This window comes from Sinocyclocheilus grahami, unplaced genomic scaffold (genome assembly GCF_001515645.1).
Source record: "Sinocyclocheilus grahami isolate Dianchi unplaced genomic scaffold, SAMN03320097.WGS_v1.1 scaffold1207.1, whole genome shotgun sequence".
Lineage (NCBI taxonomy): Eukaryota > Metazoa > Chordata > Actinopteri > Cypriniformes > Cyprinidae > Sinocyclocheilus > Sinocyclocheilus grahami.
In genome coordinates, this window is record NW_015506386.1 from 236316 (window position 1) to 251070 (window position 14755).

General features: G+C 35.0%; 1 protein-coding gene across 1 annotated transcript in view; it reads right to left on the minus strand.

The window, feature by feature from the left end:
- The window catches only part of LOC107568013 (FH1/FH2 domain-containing protein 3-like), a 23474-nt gene extending 22955 nt beyond the window's left edge, over positions 1–519 (minus strand). The window contains exon 1 of the mRNA XM_016253844.1: positions 463–519. The gene's annotated coding sequence lies outside the window, so the exon portion shown is untranslated. The remainder of the gene's footprint in view (positions 1–462) is intronic.
- Between the last annotated feature and the right edge of the window lie 14236 nt (positions 520–14755).

Sequence of the window (14755 nt, forward strand, 5' to 3'; positions counted from 1 at the left end):
TGTGTGTGTGTGTGTGTGTATGTATATATATATATATATATTATAGTAATACTGATAATATATTAAATAATGTAATATAATACATTTGAATATTTAAGTAAATATAAATGACACTATACAAAATAATTAAATAGTAATATGTGTAAATAATAAATAATACTGGTAATATAAAAATTATAATATATAAAATAAAAATACATAATATTGCATTATAATAGAATACTGTAATAAAACATATATAATAATAATAATATTAATTGTATGTAAATAATAAAAGATATTGATAATATAATATTGACACAGTTATTGAACTAAACTGAATCAATATTGATCTGAATAATGTTCTGTAGGGCTGCTTTACAGCTGAAGTTGAACGAGTTTCATAATTGATTAATTTTACAGCATTAACACTGTTATGTTTAGCTTAGAATCAGTCTGTATTGTATAAAGTGCTGAGCTCACCTGTCACTGTGTTGTTTGGCTTGTGTGGATGAAGAACTAGCAGAAAACGACCTGCGAGAAACGACACACGGACAGAGCGGGTGTTAATGAAGTCACGTGATCCCTGAATCCGCTGTGACGTCAGACGCAGTTCACCTAAAGCTTAAACATCACATCACAACCATTACGTGACGCATTCACACTGCAGACAGAATATCAGGTGCCCAGTGAATCAGTGAGGAGGGAATCAGCAGGTAAACTCTGGCTGGCCTCGGTGGGCTCAGAGACACGCGTGAGCAGGTGCATCATGGGATACGCGTGGCTGAAGCGTCTACCTGCTGCTCTTCTGAGCCGCGCTCTCCTCCTGCTCCTCCAGATCGTAGGAGAACAGGAAGAAGGGCGAGTGCATCAGGTACGGCAGGTGGGCGGAGCCTCGCAGCGGAGGGCTGATCTCATTGGACGGCGGCACGCTGACGGACGAGCGGCGGTGTGCCAGGAGACTGGCCAGGAGAGACGGGTGGGCGGAGTCAGGAGGGGGCGGGGCCTCTGTGGCCTCTGTGGCCTCCTCCTCCTCAGGTGTGTGTTTGCTGCTGTGATCTGATGTGCTGAAGAACAGCATCATGGGTAAAATACACAGGGACTCGTGTTTGCTTTCTGTTGTACGCTCCTCTGGAGACGGCGTTAAATCCAACCCCGCCACAAACACGCTAATCATGTCTGATCAAAAACACCTTTGAGTTGTCCTGTTAACTAATCAGGTAAATAATATTGATGATGCATAATATAATAATACAATAAATAATACTTAAAACTGATAATATATAAAACAATACAAATAATAATGTATAAGTATGTAAAGAATTTATTATATAATAAGAATTTAACTATATATATATATATATGTAAATGAAACATAATACTGATAATATATAAAATATTATAGTAAATAACAATAATATATACGTAAATACATCAAATAATAATTTAACAATATATGTAAATTAATATACGTAAATAATACATAATACCAATCATATATAAAATAATACGGTAAATAACAATAATATATGTAAATAATGCATAAAATAATAAAATATACATATAAATTATACATAATCTGATAATACATGAAATACTAATATAATAAAATATGTAAATAATACATATTAAACTGATAGTATAAATAAAATATTAAACTGATACTATAAATAAAAAATAATCAAATAATATATGTAAATAAATCTTAGTGCTGCATTCGATACTATAGATCATGACATACTGATAGATCGATTACAAAACTATACAGGTATCCAAGGGCAGGCTTTAAGATGGTTTAGATCCTACCTGTCCGATCGCTACCACATTGTTCATTTAAATGGGGAGTCATCTCAATTATCACCAGTAAAACATGGAGTGCCACAAGGATCTGTCCTAGGTCCTCTGCTATTTTCAATATACATGTTGCCACTTGGTAATATTATTAGAAAATACGGGATTAGTTTCCACTGTTATGCTGATGATACTCAACTATATATCTCAACAAGACCAGATGAAACTTCTAAATTATCTAAGCTAACAGAGTGTGTTAAAAATTTAAAAGATTGGATGACCAATAATTTTCTCCTATTAAATTCTGATAAGACAGAGATATTACTTATTGGACCAAAAGACAGTACACCGAATCTCGTGGATTACAATTTGCAACTAGACGGATGCACGGTTACTTCCTCTACAGTCAAAAATCTGGGTGTTATATTAGATAGCAACTTGTCTTGTGAAAATCATATTTCCCATGTTACAAAAACAGCAAAACAACTTCCATCTTAGAAACATTGCCATGTTACGAAACATGATACCTGTTTCTGATCCAGAAAAGCTAGTTCATGCATTCCTCACCTCTAGACTGGACTATTGTAATGCACTGCTAGGTGGTTGTCCTGCATCTTCAATAAACAAGCTACAGGTAGTCCAAAATGCAGCGGCTAGAGTCCTTACCAGGTCAAGAAAACTGCACTGCTGTCTGCATAAGCTGCTCCCTTCTAAGACAACAACTAAGTTTTGAAACACTTCCATGGGCAACACATCCATATGAAATCTGTTTTATTTTTTCCAAAATTCTGTTTTCCAGATTTTTTTCCAGATTCCATTTTAATTTATTAAATAAATAAAATAAATTGTTATCAATATAAAAATAAAAAAGTCTAAACAACTGAATTCAACCATTTATTAATTTATTAAAATAATAATAATAATTTAAAAAAATTCTACAAAAAAAAATTCTATGTTTTCCATTTAAATTTTTCTGGATTCCGTTTTAATTTATTAATAAAATTTTAATCAAAATCAAATAAAAAACCATGTCTAAACAAATTAATTCATAAAACTATTTATTATAAATTTAACAATAATACAGCCCTGTGAAATCTGTTTGTTTTTTCCCAAAATAATAATTTAATTATTTTCCGCAAAAAAAAAAAAATCTATATATATTTTTTTCCATTTCCATTTTTCTGGTGAGTGCGTGTCTCACCTTGTTAATAAGGGTCAGCACATACACCAGCAGCTCTGTGTCCACACCGTCCTTCTCTGCTAAAATCTCCATAGCGTTTGACCACTGCTTACAGCCTGACCATCACACACACACACATCACACACATCACATGATAATCCAAATCATTCAAAACTCACGACTGAGCAAAAAAATAAGCATTTAGTGCTGGTGTCTTTTATTAATATATTATAATCATAATTTCATTGTTATTAATAATTAATAATATTTAATTATTTATTATTTGTTTATTAATTATTTAAAGAATTCATTTATCATTCTTTACATAACATCATAATATCAGCTAAAAGAAATAAGATAAGGAATTATTGCATTGTGACATTATTTCATAGACCATTAAACATTTTCTCCCATCACTGTTACTAAATTAATTTATTATTAAATAGTTTTTATTGTAAATGTTTGTAATTATATCTACTGCATATATTTAATGTACTGCAAAAAGATAAATTAATTATTTAATTTTTACATATTCATTATAATTATTTATATTATTTATAGAATTAATTATAATTTATAACGATAAATTAATAACATTTTCATAGTTATTTATAAATTGTTTATTTATTATTTAAAAAAATAATGCATCATAGTAGTATTTGGTGTGGCTTTAAAATAATGAATAATTATTAATCATAAGAAATTATTAGTTTATAATAAAAAATATAAGTATAATTCATGATTATTTTAGCTTTAATTATTTATTAATTGTGCATTTATTATTTTAAATTCATTCATCATGGTAGTACTAGGTTTGGCTTTCAATTTATGCAAATTTAAATGAATTATTATTGTATTAATTATTATTAATAAATTGTATTATTTATGTTTGTACCTCTCTTAGAGTCCACAGTGTTGATGGCCTCGATGAGCAGCGGTGCGTTGGACTCTGAATACTCAACAAACACCAGCAGCAGCTTCAGAGAGGTTTTGACCACCAGACGAAACTGAACACACACACACACACACACACACACACACACACACACGGATCAGATCTCACTCATCATGAACTACATCACACACACTGTTCAAATGGTGTGTCACCTTTGAGCCGGTGAGCAGGTAGAGCCACTGGATGGTCTCGGTGTGACCTATGACCCCGTTCATCCCATCCACATACAGCATGATCTGACCCAGAGCTGCAGATAGAAACACAAGGGACTGAGCGCTCATTAACATAAAACTGATGATTCTGACAGTGGGTGGGGCTTAGCAGCCTGGATGCTGGCTCTGATTGGTCAGATACAACAGTGCTAATAATAATACTCAGGGTTATTCTGACACTCTACTGTAACTCTTCAGCTTGTTTTTATTCTAATGATGAATAAATCCGTGTCATGTGACACGTTACGTTTGTCAGCGCTGCTCATGATGGACCAATCACAGGCAACTGTAATCACGGGAAGAAGGATTTTATTGAGATTGCAGAGGTCAAATATTTTGCATCTCAGGTACAAAATACTTTTTCATTTAGATATATAAACGATTATTAGTTGTTTATTTATTATATATATATATATATAAACATGCAGGGTGTTAGTATTTGGCATAGCTTTAAAATTATTAATAGTTAATAATGATTAATTATAAGTAATTATTATTTCATAATCATAAAGTATAATTATTTTTTTGTTTTAATTATTTATTATTACTGTAGTTAATGCATCATGGTACTATTTAGTGTGATTTGAAATTATTGATAATTATCAATTATTAAAAAAGTATTAATTTATAATTATTTTGTAGTTTTAATTGTTTATTAATTGTGTATTTATTATTAAATCCATGCATCATGGTAACATTTGGTGTGGCTTTAAAATAACTAATAATTAATGATGATTAATTATGAGTGATTATTCATTTATAGACATAAATTAAGTATAATTAATTCATTTTTTGATTTCATTATTTATTAGTTGTGTATTTATTATTTAAAAAATCATGCAGCACGGTAGAATTTAGTGTTGCTATAAAATGATTAATAATTAATCATAAATTAAGTATAATTAATTCATTTTTTAGCATTAATTATTTGTTAATTGTGCATTTATCATTATTATTTTTTTATATATATATAAATACTAAAATACAAATTACTGCTAATTTGAATAACAAATAATTTTTTATACAGTAATCTAACCGTTGTTATTATCATTTAAAAATAATTACAAAATACAGAAATAAATCTCAGAAGAATTCAGATGAATTACTGTAATGATACTGATTTTTTTGGCATTATAGTGAATTTAGGGAGAAAAAAATTGACGTAAAACTTTTACAGAAGCACCACATTAGGGTATTATGAAGAAACATTTATAAAACAACATTAAAGACAGTTCATTACAATAAAGTGTATTAAAAAAACAGCATGGATTTCTATAGTAATAACAATGGCAACCAAAAGGTGGCGCTGTTCTCCCTCATATGGTGATGAAAATGCAAGAAAAGTCTACAACAGAAAATCATGACCTATAATACATGAAATATTTAAAATGTTCCTGAAACTTTCAGAAGTCTAAGGATGCAAACAGACCTCTGAGGATGTAGTTCTGATAGTTCTGATCCGCTTCAGTCAAAACAAAATCAAGACTTTGTAAAAGAGCATAATAGGACCCCTTTAACTATTATCAGCTAATCGTCACCTTCAGATTTATATAAAAACAAATTATTTGTACGGTTAGCAGTGAAACAGCAAAGCTTATAGTGAACAAACTAAAACCAAAAAATGGGTGAAACGGAGCTTTTCGAAAATCAATTATTTTCGAATCAATTAAACCACTGAGTTGCAAAATTATTCAAAGTGCTCCAATTGGATCATTTGATTCAGATTGGAATTTCCATGGTTTTCTGTATAACCACATTTTTACTACAAATACCATGGTTAATTTGTGATTACCATGGTTTAACTATAGAAACCAAGTTTTTTTTTTTTTCCATGGTTAATTTTTTTAAGGGATTCTATTATGCTTTTTCACTTTTGTAACTTTAGTCAGTGTGTAGTGTGTATGTTTGGGCATAAAAAAGATCTAGAAAGTTACAAATCTCAAAGTCCACTCCAAAGGGAGATATTTCGTTTTTTTTAAAAATCCCTTTTCAAGAACTACAACGAACGGCTCGTTTGGACTACAGCGTTTGTTTTCCGGGCTTTATGATATCACAAAGCGGATCATTAGAATATCATTATAAATAATTCCCGCCTACAGAAATGTGAATGGTTGGGGGGTGAGGTCGTGGTTAGAAGCTTGGTTGAGTGAGTGCATCAGACGAGACGACGACGAAGAAGAGCTGCTGCAGAGTTAGTGCATCAGAGAAAACCAAGAAGAAGAGCTGCTGTGCTGTAGCCTCAAATTTTCGGCATGTCTAGAACAATTCTTACAAGTACAACACGACGTAGCTGGGCGCCGCGGACAGACGCTGAACGGCGCCTCCGGTGTGCCTACACTCATAGAAAATAAAGTATTTGAATTTTTAAGACGTGGCGTGACGCTGCGCGACTGCCTGAAACGCTGTTTTTTTTTCACTTCCGTGCCCAAACGTCTTTGTTTGGGCTTCCGAAAGCAGATGATGTCAGGAAACAGTGGTTGCAATTTATTTTTTAACTCTGTTCCTGAGCATTATAACCCCAATTTGCTATTGTGTGCTGCGCATTTTACTGAGGACAGCTTCCACAACATGAGGGAGGACATTGCCGGATTCGCCAAAAAGCTTTTGTTGAAAGACGGAGCAAGGGGCGTGGCAGTACTGAAACACCGTCTAAGCTGTTCGCCAATCACAACACACTGAGACAGCTAACCAATCACAACACATTTTGTTTTTCGGAAGGCGGACCTTCATCAAAGCCGGAACTAATCGAGCCGTTTGTGCCAGCCTGGGGAGAAAGGTATTTTAATAATATAAATTATGTGAAAAATAACGCGTTTTTCGAACCACCAAGCATGAGAGCATGTTCTAGTACACCCCCAAAACAAAATCAAGACTTTGTAAAAGAACATAATAGGACCCCTTTAAGGGATGTGTTGCCAGGTTAACAAAAAATAAATAAATAAATACATTTCCACCTTAAGAGGACAAATAGGATTAAGAAATGCAGTTTTGACTGCTTTAGGATGAACAGAACTTTAGATAGTTTCCATGCATGAAGTTGTATTTTCCTATATTCTCTTTTGAGTAGTCAAACAATCCAAAGAAAACATCTTTAAAAAAGAAAGAAAATTCACAAAATTAGATCAGATGAACATTAAATAAATGTCTCTGTCTGTTTTTATATATATATGTATATTTATGTTATATTAAGCCTATATTATGGTATATTTTTATTTGGTTTGTTTAAAGAGCAGGTCATACGGGTTTTCGAAAAATATATTTTGTGCAGTTTGTAACGTAGCTATCCTTCAATGTAAACAGTCTGCAAAGTTGTTCATCAAAAAAGTGCATGATAAATAAAGATATTGTCTCTCAAAAGAAAGAGTCGACTCTGAACCGTCTTAACGAGTCGTCATATTTTCGAATCTTCTGCCTGTTAACTATATACGTCACTAGGTAACACATTTGCATAATCCCCGCCTGCCCGCGAAATACGAACACTCTGACCTGCCCACAAACACTTCCGCTAGTTAGTGTCTTTACATCAGGTCGAGAAGACACTGTGTTCTTCGCTGTGAAAGCAAGTTTGTTTTATTTTCATTGCCGAAAGATGGCCAGCTGACCAATCAGAGCAGAGTAGGCTTACGGAAGGGAGGGGTTTACAGACGAATCGTTTCGAAATCATTGAAACATGATTCTAATATTAAATGTATATTCTGAGAAGATTACAATGTTTTCTGACCTTAGATGCATGGAAACCTGTTGTAGGCGAGTCCAACACAATATTAGGACACTTTAAAATACCATATGACCTGCTCTTTAATGTTCAATGTTTAATATAAGTGAGTTTGTCGTACCGTTTTGTTGTCCATTCAAGCAATTGACGCCGAATTGCCACTAATTCACACGCTTATAATTCAAGAAGTATTAAAGATACTGCCATATGATTTCAGATTCTAGCTCTTAATAAACTTTTCTGTTGGAATCTTCATTTTTAAGGCTCTCTATACTCTGACCTGCCCACAAACACTTCCGCTAGTTAGTGTCTTTACATCAGGTCGAGAAGACACTGTGTTCTTCGCTGTGAAAGCAAGTTTGTTTTATTTTCATTGCCGAAAGATGGCCAGCTGACCAATCAGAGCAGAGTAGGCTTACGGAAGGGAGGGGTTTACAGACGAATCGCTTAGAAATCATTGAAACGAACCGTTTCGAAAACATGGACAAATGACTCTATGTATAAATGTATTTTTGGGGGAAATTACACTGTTTTCTGACCTTAGATGCATTTAAACCTGTTGTAGGGGACTCCAACACAATATTAGCACACTTTTAAAAAATCATATGACCTGCTCTTTAAGCAATTTCAGTTATATGAAATTCAACTGGTTTTTTAAAGTCTGTTTAATGTCATTTAAGTTGAACTGTCTTGTACAATCAAGTTGATTGTACTTAACAGTTGAAATAGGTTGTATATATATATACTGTGTTCTTCGCTGTGAAAGCAAGTTTGTTTTATTTTCATTGCCGAAAGATGGCCAGCTGACCAATCAGAGCAGAGTAGGCTTACGGAAGGGAGGGGTTTACAGACGAATCGTTTCGAAATCATTGAAACATGATTCTAATATTAAATGTATATTCTGAGAAGATTACAATGTTTTCTGACCTTAGATGCATGGAAACCTGTTGTAGGCGAGTCCAACACAATATTAGGACACTTTAAAATACCATATGACCTGCTCTTTAATGTTCAATGTTTAATATAAGTGAGTTTGTTGTACCGTTTTGTTGTCCATTCAAGCAATTGACGCCGAATTGCCACTAATTCACACGCTTATAATTCAAGAAGTATTAAAGATACTGCCATATGATTTCAGATTCTAGCTCTTAATAAACTTTTCTGTTGGAATCTTCATTTTTAAGGCTCTCTATCATTCAGTCTCAGAGATATGGGGATTTTCATTGGTCGAAAACCACATGTTGGTCACTTTGTATAAAGCCGATACTTACTGTATTTAACGGGGGATGTCTGAAGAATAATTAATGTTGAAACTAGAAATGCATCTTGTTTCCCTCTATCAAAACAACTGTATAGGACACACCTGTTTGAGTGTCATAAATAGTCTTTTTCCAAAATTAACTATAAACTATACATGTTTATCTTTCTTCAGAAAAAATATTAGCAAAATCAAAAATTTGCAGTTGAGTTGACACAGAATGTGTTTTTATACCTGGAATATCTGCTTGAGGGAAAACAGAGCCCTCCTCAGGTCACGGCCATCACTGTGTGACGGTGTTTCAGACATTGTGTGTCAGCGTGAGAGAGTCTGCAGCGGGTCACGTGTGTTTGGACTTGTAGGACGCACTCTTATTTGGGTCGGTCTGAGCCGAACGGCTGCTGTGAACTCGTGCTGGCTCTGCTGGGCTCTGCTTACTCACGGTGCTCATGCTGAAACACTCCAGAACGAAAAAAGTAACTAAAATTACAGAATGAAGCCAGAGGAGCCGCTGACACGAGACCAAACACAGGCTAAAAATACGAGACAAACTTGAACTGTACATGTGCGTGTGTGTGTGTTTCAAAACAATCTGTGCAATCAGCTTGAAAAAAAAACGAACAAACTGAAAAGCAATGCAGTAAAAACCACTGACAACTCCACATAGCAACACCCTAGCAACCACCCGTAACATTGTAGCAACAGTGAAAACTACTCTGAAACCCTTAACAACCACATGGTAACACTCTAGCAACTACCCACCATGCCCCAAACAAATTGCAATGCAGTAAAAACCACTCTGAAAAGCCTAAATCTGCATAGCAACACCCTAGCAACCAACCACAACAGTCTAACCAAACAGCAATGTGGTAAAAAACACTTTGAAATCTCTAACAACCAGATAGCAACCACCCACAAAACTCTAACCAAATAGTAATCCAGTCAAAACCACTCTGAAGCTCTTAAAAACCACAAAGCAACACCCTAGCAACCACCCACAAAACTCAAACCAAATAGTGAAGTAAAAACCACTGTGAATTGCTTAACAACCACACAGCAACACTCTAGCAACTGAATAGCAATGCAGTAAAACAAATTCTAAAACCCTTAACAACCACACAGCAACACCCTAGCAACTGAATAACAATGCAGTAACAAAAACATTCTAAAACCCTTAACAACCACACAGCAACACCCTAGCAACTGAATAACAATGCAGTAAAAAAACATTCTAAAACCCTTAACAACCACACAGCAACACCCTAGCAACCACCCACAAAACTCTAAGCAAATAGCAATGTAATGAAAACCACTTTGAAAACCCTAACCCTGGATACCAATGACCTAGCAACCACCCACAACACTATAGCAGCTGATTAACAGTAAGTAAAAACCACTCTGAAAACCCTTAACAACCACATAGCAACACCCTAGAAACCACCCACAACACCTTAACCAAACAACAATGCATTAAAAACCACTCTGAAAACCCTAACAACCGCATAGCAACACCCTAGCAATCTCCCACAGCACCTTACCCAAATCACAATGTATTAAAAACCACTCTGAAAACCCTAACAACCGCATAGCAACACCCTAGCAATCACCCACAGCACCTTACCCAAACAGCAATGCATTTAAAACTACTCTGAAAACCCTTAACAATCAAATAGCAACACCCTAGCAACCACCCACAACACCTTAACCAAACAACAATGCATTAAAAACCACTCTGAAAACCCTAACAACCGCATAGTAGCCCCCTAGCAACCACCCACAGCCCCTTAACCAAACAACAATGCATTAAAAACCACTCTGAAAACCCTAACAACCGCATAGTAGCCCCCTAGCAACCACCCACAGCCCCTTAACCAAACAACAATGCATTAAAAACCACTCTGAAAACCCTAACAACCGCATAGTAGCCCCCTAGCAACCACCCACAGCCCCTTAACCAAACAACAATGCATTAAAAACCACTCTGAAAACCCTAACAACCGCATAGCAACACCCTAGCAATCACCCACAGCACCTTACCCAAACAACAATGCATTTAAAACCACTCTGAAAACCCTAACAACCGCATAGTAGCACCCTAGCAACCACCCACAGCCCCTTAACCAAACAACAATGCATTAAAAACACTCTGAAAACCCGTAACAACCGCATAGCTACACCCTAGCAACCACCCACAACACCTTAACCAATCAACAATGCATTAAAAACCACTCTGAAAACCCTAACAACTGCATAGCAGCACCCTAGCAAGCACCCACAGCACCTTAACCAAACAACAATGCATTAAAAACCACTCAGAAAACCCTAACAACCGCATAGCAACACCCTAGCAACCACCCACAGCACCTTAACCAAACAACAATGCATTAAAAACCACTCAGAAAACCCTAACAACCGCATAGCAACACCCTAGCAACCACCCACAGCACCTTAACCAAACAACAATGCATTAAAAACCACTCTGAAAACCCTTAACAACCACATAGCTACACCCTAGCAACCGAAAAAGCAAAGGCAATAAAAACCCACTCTGAAACCTTTACTAATTGCATAGCAACCGAGTATTTACACCCTAGCAACCACCCACAAATCTGTGCGTGCAAAAACCACTCACACCATCTTTAAATGTAAAGAGAGCATGAGGGCGACCAGGAATAAACACATTCCCTCTGACCTCCTTCAAAAGTTACAAATGTTTTTGTGCTTGATTTAGAAGTAACCCTCCAAAAACTCTAGAGAACGATGTGGAAACGAGCTCCGGCGCATGAAGAACACAGATCGGGTGAAAAGCGGCTCGTACATTCATGAACTCAAAGAGCCAGAACCAAAGCAGGGAAATAATAAGTCGAGTGCAGGAAAAGCTGCTGAATGCGATCCAGCAGACGCGGCGTCTGACGGCTGGAGGTCTGCGGTGGAGTTAAATGTGTCTGGGAATGAGATGTTACATGCGTTTCCGCAGTTCTGTCCAAAGCCAGCTTTTAGGAAAACAAGCATAAATCCACATTAAAAGAGCTGATGTGGGTCCAAACAAACACAAACCCGACAACTTCATGGATCAAACTCTGGACTGCAGAAATCATTCACCATTAAAAGTAAATATAATAAAGTATACAGTGCTGAGGAGTAACGGATTACATGTAATCAGATTCCATAAATAAAGTACCTGCAATTGGATTACATTACATTTTAATCAGATTAAAGTTACTTTTTAAGGATTACATGATTAAATATTATTTATATAATGGTAGTAAATTATAAAAAAAATATTGATTCTCTCTAATTCCTCTTTTTCTATTTTAAATTTAAAAAAGAAGAAGTCATAATTCAGCATTGAATATTCACAATATAATATGGCCATGTGAATGTCATGTGAATTAATTTGAGATCCATGCTTCTGAATTTGGCAACCAAAGCAGGTCTCAGTTAATATTTCAATAATTTAACAACACATTTACATGCTCAGTTCTCTAATGTTGTTTAATAATTATATATAGACATGCAGGCAAACAAATAAAACATCTAAAATGCAAGCATTCGATTTAATTAAATATTACTTTTTCGTCAACTCATAAACCCTCCGCATTTCTTTCATTTACCCTAGTTTGGGAACACGCGGCGTCTGACGGCTGGAGGTCTGCGGTGGAGTTAAATGTGTCTGGGAATGAGATGTTACATGCGTTTCCGCAGTTCTGTCCAAAGCCAGCTTTTAGAAAAACAAGCATAAATCCACATTAAAAGAGCTGATGTGGGTCCAAACAAACACAAACCCGACAACTTCATGGATCAAACTCTGGAGTGCAGAAATCATTCACCACTAAAAGTAAATATAATAAAGTATACAGTGCTGAGGAGTAACGGATTACATGTAATCAGATTCCATAAATAAAGTACCTGCAATTGGATTACATTACATTTTAATCAGATTAAAGTTACTTTTTAAGGATTACATGATTACATATTATTTATATAATGGTAGTAAATTATAAAAAAAAATTACTGATTCTCTCTAATTCCTCTTTTTCTATTTTAAATTTTCAACAAAAAAAAGTCATATAATTCAGCGTTGAATATTCACAATATAATATGGTCATGTGAATTAATTTGAGATCCATGCTTCTGAATTTGGCAACCAAAGCAGCTCTCAGTTAATATTTCAATAATTTAACAACACATTTACATGCTCAGTTCTCTAATGTTGTTTAATAATTATATATAGACATGCAGGCAAACAAATAAAACATCTAAAATGCAAGCATTCGATTTCACATTTTTTGTGATTTAATTAAACATTACTTTTTCGTCAACTCATAAACCCTCCGCATTTCTTTCATTTACCCTAGTTTGGGAAACCCTGGTGTAATGTAAGGTTTAACGCATTTCATGACGTTGATATCAAAGAATGCAATATATTTTATTTCTCTTTGCTTTTTTATAACCATAATCCCATTCAAATCTATAAACAAGTTTAGTCAAAAGTAATCTAAAAGTAATCCAGTAATCAGAATATGTTACCTAAAATAAGTTATCCACCCAGCACTGTGTATATACACACATTTCTTAGTTTATGTATAATATTTTTTATATTATATTATATTACGACCACAGAGATCATTCACCAAGAGCTAAACATACGCTTTCAGAGTCACAAAAATATATTATTATATTAGATTTACAATTTATTAATTTTATAATTTAATATAATATTATTATATTCATTTAGAATTAATTTATAATCGTTTTTATATTATATTATAATATATATTAATGCTATTAATATTATTATTATATATTGTATTATTTGCCTATACATATGCACAGCTTTAAAGAGTATAAACACCAATCAAACCCCACTTTTAAAATAATCAAATGCAGGCTGAACTTTAAAGATGCTGCTGGTAAATAATCATAATGTGCATCATAATGCATTATGAATAAATGCACAATGCATAGTTTGATTAAGTGAATTAATGCAGGATGTACAGTATGTGAAGTGCTGCTGGTTTGATGACGCTGATATCTGATCCTCGTCCGCGTGATTATTTCTATCTGCAGCTGCAGCGGCTCGTGTGTCTGAAACTGAGATGCAGATGTGACGCCACCGCATGCTTCACGCCGCTTTAACAGCGCAAACCACTTCCTGTTTCCAGCCGTGACATCACCGTGTCCGAATGCTACTCTGTTTCCGTGGCGACAGCGAACTGTAACAGTCTGACCTCGTCCGTCAGAGGTCACTGACCCACATTTACTCCATTAAAGGGATTGCTATACAATTACACAGACATTTCTGAGATTTTCTGCACTGATTTGAAGGGAAAATCTGCAGAACTGCTGAGAGCAGAATCTGTAAATGTGAGATTTGTACATATTTACCCGTGCAAAACACATCGGCATGATGCTAGAGTGATGCGGACGGTTGCTAGGGTGTTTCTAGGGTGTTGCTAGGGGTTGCTAGGGTGTATTACACAGACATTTCTGAGATTTTCTGCACTGATTTGAAGGGAAAATCTGCAGAACTGCTGAGAGCAGAATCTGTAAATGTGAGATTTGTACATATTTACCCGTGCAAAACACATCGGCATGATGCTAGAGTGATGCGGACGGTTGCTAGGGTGTTTCTAGGGTGTTGCTAGGGGTTGCTAGGGTGTTG